Source organism: Cupressus sempervirens, chromosome 10, assembly GCF_028749045.1.
Source record: "Cupressus sempervirens isolate cs-2001-9-10 chromosome 10, ASM2874904v1, whole genome shotgun sequence".
NCBI classification, from domain to species: Eukaryota; Viridiplantae; Streptophyta; class Pinopsida; order Cupressales; family Cupressaceae; genus Cupressus; species Cupressus sempervirens.
In genome coordinates, this window is record NC_143127.1 from 503,252,596 (window position 1) to 503,258,595 (window position 6,000).

Sequence of the window (6,000 nt, forward strand, 5' to 3'; positions counted from 1 at the left end):
TTTCTATGCACCATGAACAATAACACTCCATCCATTCTACTTTGCATACTAATGAAATGTTGAAGATTTGTAGTGCTAGTGGACTTCTAGAATCATCAAGATCGTTATGATAGTTGTTTCTTTTATATAAATGATTTCTTAAATGAGAAGTGCTCACAATGTGGTGGTTTATTAAAAAAAATGACATGTTTCCCCAAACTGGAACATCTCCAAGGTTCCCTAAGCATGTTTGGGAAATGATCTTCTAAGGGTCATAACTTGGAGCTTGTGAGGTCTATCAACAAACTATTAGATGATACAAGATCATGATATCGATGTCTACAATAACCTCTCTCAATTTTGGAAGATTCAATTTTGTTTGAAATTGGCACATCAATCTTGGTCGATGCCAAATCTCACAGTGTTCCTTAGTGAATTAGTGCACCAATGTGCAACTTTTGAATCATTCATTGTGACATCATTTCATTAGTTACATTAGCTCTGGATGGGCGGGTGAGCCCTGGTGAGACCATTATTTTTTCCATAGAGAGTCTATAATGTTTGTAACCACCTTGAGCCAGAGCTTCTCCAAGGTTCCCTAAGCATGTTTGGGTAGCGATCTTCTAGGGGTTGTAACTTAGAGATTGTGAGGCCTATCAATGAATTATAAAATGCCATAGGATCATGATATCAATGTCTATAATAACCTCTCTCATCTCTAGGAGATTCAATTTTGTTTAAAATTGGTACAACAATCTTGGTCGATGCCAAATCTCATAGTGTTCTTTAGTGAATTGGTGTACCAATGCGCAATTATTTGTTGTAGCATCATTTTGTTAGCATTGTTAGCTCTAAAGGGGTGGGTGAACCCTACTAACACCACTATTTTGTCCATGGAGAACCTATGACATTCATGACTACCCTGAATCAAAGCATCTCCAAGGTACCCTAAGCATGTTTTGAAAGCACTCTTTTGAGGGTCATAACTTGGAGCTTGTGAGACCTATCAACAAACTATTCAATGATATATGAGCATGATATTGATGTCTAAAATAACCTCTCTCAGTTTTGGGAGATTCAATTTTGTTTGAAATTGGCACAATGATCTCAATTGATGACAAATCTTGCAGTCTTCCTTAGTGAATTGGTGCACCATTGCGCAACTTTTGAGTTGTTCATTGTGACATTGATTCATTAGCACCATTAGCTTTGGATGGGCAGGTGAACACTATTGACATCACCATTTCTTCCACATAAAGCCTCGAATGTTTGTGACCATCCTGAACCAGAGTGTCTCCAAGGTGCCCTAAGTACATTTGGGAAAAAATCTTCTAAGGGTCGTAAATCAAAGCTCATAAGGCCTATCAAAAAACTATTAGATGCTACAACACTGAGATAATTTGTCTACAATAACCTCTCTTAGTTCTAGGAGATTCAATTTTGTTTGAAATTAGCACAACAATTTCAGTCAGTGTCAAATCTTGTAGTGTTCCTCAGTGAATTGGTGCACTAGTACTAAGCAACTTTCCAACTATTCATCATGACATCATTTGGTCAGTGTTGTTAACTTTGGATGGATGGGTGAACCCTAGTGACACCACTATTTCATCTACAGAGAGTCTAGAACATTCATGACCACCCCAAATTGGAGTGTCTCCAAAGAGCCTTAAGCAAGTTTGGGAAGAGATCTTCTGAAGGTCATAACTCAAAGCTCATGAGCTCTATCAACATATTATTAGTTTCTATAGGACCATGATATTGAGGTCTATAATAACCTCTCTCAGTTATGGGAGGATCAATTTTGTTTGAAATCGGTACGTTGATTTTGCTTGATGCCAAATCTTGTAGTTTTCCTCAGTGAATTGGTCCACCATTGTGCAATGTTGAATTTTTTTATGGCATTAATTTGTCTGTGTTGTTAGCTCCACATGGGTGGGTGAAACCTAATAACACCACTAATTTATCGACAAAGAACCTATAATGTTCGTGACTATCCCAAACTGAAGCATCTCCAATGTGCCCTAAGCATGTTTGGGCACCGATCTTTGGAGAGTCATAACTCGAAGCTCGTGAGTCCTATCAACAAATAGGCAAACAATATAGGACTTTGATATCAATGTATACAATAACCTCTCTCATTTATGGGAGTATCAATTTTGTTTGAAATTAGCACAATGACCTCACTCGATGCCAAATCTTGCAGTGTTTCTCAGTGAATTGGTCCACCACTACACAACTTTGAAACTATTCATGATGGCATTGATTTGTTAATGCCATTAGCTCTAGATGGGTGGGTGAACCCTAGTGACATTGCTAGATTGACCACAAAGTCACTAGAAGATTGGCCAACACCACACATCAAAGTGTCCACAAGGTGCACTAAGCATAATTGAGCAACTGGGATCTTTAAGGGTTGTAACTCAGAGCCCTTATTGTTTTGTTTATTCATTGTGTTCATGGTCAATTGGATGTTGAAAAAATTTCAAGGGATTGTCTTGGCTTCTGGCTATTTTATCTTAAGGAGGGATTTTAGTTTTGGCATTGCTTAAATCTTTGGAGGAGTTTAATTCATTTATCTTATTGTAATATTGATTTCATAAACCATGAACAAGATTCAAATGAACAACACTAAAATGAATAAGATTTCATTAACCATGTACAAGATTCCAATGAACGAGATTCCAATTAACAAAATTCTAATGAACATGTTTAAAATAAATAAGATTCCATACACTATACAAATACAAATACACGTGTAATAAGTCACAATAATATAAGGTATCAAAATGTATAATTATATACAAATTTGATGCAAGTGTATGTCAAAATGTACATCCATATACAAAATGTGGTGCATGCCATCAAAATATGTCTATGAAATCAAAGTTTATACATAACATGTGGCATATGCCATTTGAAAATGTGCCCTAAGGCATCCCTAAACAACTACTATATCCTAGGCTGCTAGAGGATCATCAAAATGGAGTCTTTTTGATGCATTCTCTGAACTCACTAGATCTTGTATGAACAAAAATGACAAAATCTAAGTTAGACTAGTTAATTAAATATTTTTTTTCATTTCAAATATAAATTCATTCAAATGCATATTGATCAATAATGAAGGAAACTTCATTTACCTCTCTCCATGCCTTCCTATGCCACTTAGAATTCCTTGCATATGTCCTCGGCAAAGCAAGCACCTTGCCACCTCTGACATAAACTTGTTTATATCATCATCAAATTGATTTTCTAGTTAACCTATAATGTTATTAATGATAAAAAAATGATTAATTCAAATTATAAGTTACCTCTGGTGATCTTTGTTCAATAAATGTCAACTAAGTGAGCAAAGATACAAAGCCCTGTCAATCCCCATCCATCGCATCAATTGTTTCCTATGAAAATTAATAATATAGTTGTTACAATGATGACAATCATTCCTTTATAATATAAGAACATTAAGATAAGTAACTATTTAGTGGTAAAATGGAAGCACTTTAAATAAGATGTAGACTTCCACTTTACATGGTCACTAAGCCATTCAATTATGTGTGTAAGGGAAAGAGGGGAATTTCCAAGTATGATTCCACTTATGATCCAAATTAGATTAGCTATGATTCAAAGGAAGAAGGGAGCTAATAATAAATTTGATTTATAAGAGGAATTTAATATAAGGAAATACACTCTCTTAGGTGCTTAATAGGATAATGTGAATCTGAAATTGAACTAATTGCTTGAATAATGTAAATCTAGATGCTATATAAACACAATTAGCCCAATTAAGATGCAAACCTAGGGTAAAGATATGAAAGAAAATTAAATATAAATGACTCACCTTGAAACGTGTAGAGGAAGATGCATTTTTGCTCTAAAACTCATAGATCTGAACTATATTTGAATGTGTTCGTGGATCTTGAAATAAAATGATGAAAGGAAAAAAACCTATAAATCTCTCCAAAATCTGAGACTGGAGGACTACGTTGACTTAGGAAGACATCTTACAACCAGGTTGATGCAGTCCAATGACCTACAAATCATGACTCCACAAAGTTTGCAAACAATAGGTTTTAGATATGTAATCCTTTTCACTCCTAACCTAAAAATCAACACAAAAAAGAAAGGTTTGGGGCATGGAATTTGATTAGGGATTACCTTGGTCAAGCCCTAGGTCAAGGAATTAACTGTAATTAAGAAATATCAATGTAAATAATGGAATGACAAGATAAATTTTAGGATTCACCTTGCTTGTATGTATCTAAATGTAATGTAGATCTTGAATTAGGAATATAGGGTATCTTCACTATTTACAACAGATATACCATAATCCCATCATGGTGCCATGGATATAAAAGTGCATCGATGAAGAAGATGAATGCTTCAATGTAGATCTCCTCCCTTGATGGCCAACAATAAGCTAGATCTTAAAGAATAAATTCTCACAAAGGATCATATAATGCTAGATAGAAATCTCCTTGCTTAAATGCTTGAAAAACTTGAATACTTGAACTCCTTAAATGCAAATTTTAGAAATCTTTACTTCAGACAAAGAACATGAGTGCATGAATGAATGAGATGTGATTGATATCAAAATAAAGCCCCCAATTTTCCTTATATATGATGTTTTGGGTGGGAAAACAATATAGGCTGACTAGATAATGGTAATTAACTAAGTAAACCCTTGAGGCCTTTCAAGACCTAAGCTTTGTAACTACCAGGGACTAGGTTGACCAAGGAGGACTAGATCAACCTGGGTCAACCTAGTATATTCTAGGTTGACCTAAGTTGACCTAGTCCATACTAGGTCAACGTGAGTCAACCTAGTCCTAGAGGTCAAGTCCCAGGTACCACAAAAAGAAGGGGTAGGTGCCAAAAAGAATAAGGTGGAAAGAGGAAGAGTATAGGACAAAAAGGAGATTGAGCATAGGCATATCCATGGTCCAAAGAGGGAATTATGAAGAGGGAGCTAAAAGGTCTTAAAAAGAAAGCGGGTCCATTTTAAGATGGTACAATAACAAATAAACAATAAATATGCATACTATAGGGCTCTAGATGTGAATGGAAATGCCTGAGGATCTGCAATTGTGACTCTGCATCTGTGCATCATTAGAGGCCACCCCCTATAAAATAAAAAATGAAATAATATTGCATTAGTAAAAACAATTGACAAGTATATATATGTGTGTGTGTGTATGTGTATATATACACACACACACACACATGCACATATATATACATGTACATATATATGCATTTAATGACTTTAAAACATATAATTACCTTCCCCTTGGCAATGGTCAGTGGCATAGACCCCTCACATTATCCCCCACTAACAGGTGAAACTTGCAAGAGAAAAAAAAAAGATGAGAAATCATGTAAAATACAATATCAAATAGGAAATTAATGAATAATCAAATAATACACACCATAGAGGTCTCAAGGCCAAATGAAATGGAGAAAAGTATGAAAACATCCAAATCTCTCATATCCTCCTTTGTCAACAACTAGACATAAATCAATCACATAATGTACATAAGTATGAAGTTGACACTTTTTAAAAAATATAAATATTGATTTGAAATTAACAATGTTGTGACAAATCATATGTATAGACTTACCATAATAGAAGGAGTCCATGTCTTTGCTTGCCCATTTTGTGTGTCTCTACAATCATGTCTGTTGTTTCATCATCCCCAACCTTAAACTAAAAATGAAAACTGATAATAGGACCTAGACAAATATTCTTGCACATAATGCAAGTATGCAGCACACAAACATGTGAGGAATTGTCAGATGTAATAGCGCCAACATCATTAGTACAAGGAGAGAACAATGACCTAGTATGGGTGACTAGTAGACTACTCAAATGATGAATGGCTATAATAGATGTCACACTAGCCTTGGCAATGAAATTGGGATGCTACACTCAAGGAAGTGTGGGGATATCAAGAGAGGCGACAAATGTGGTGGTTTTTATCTGCTTCACCACAGGTCTATCCTATCGAGGTCCACCTTGTACAACCA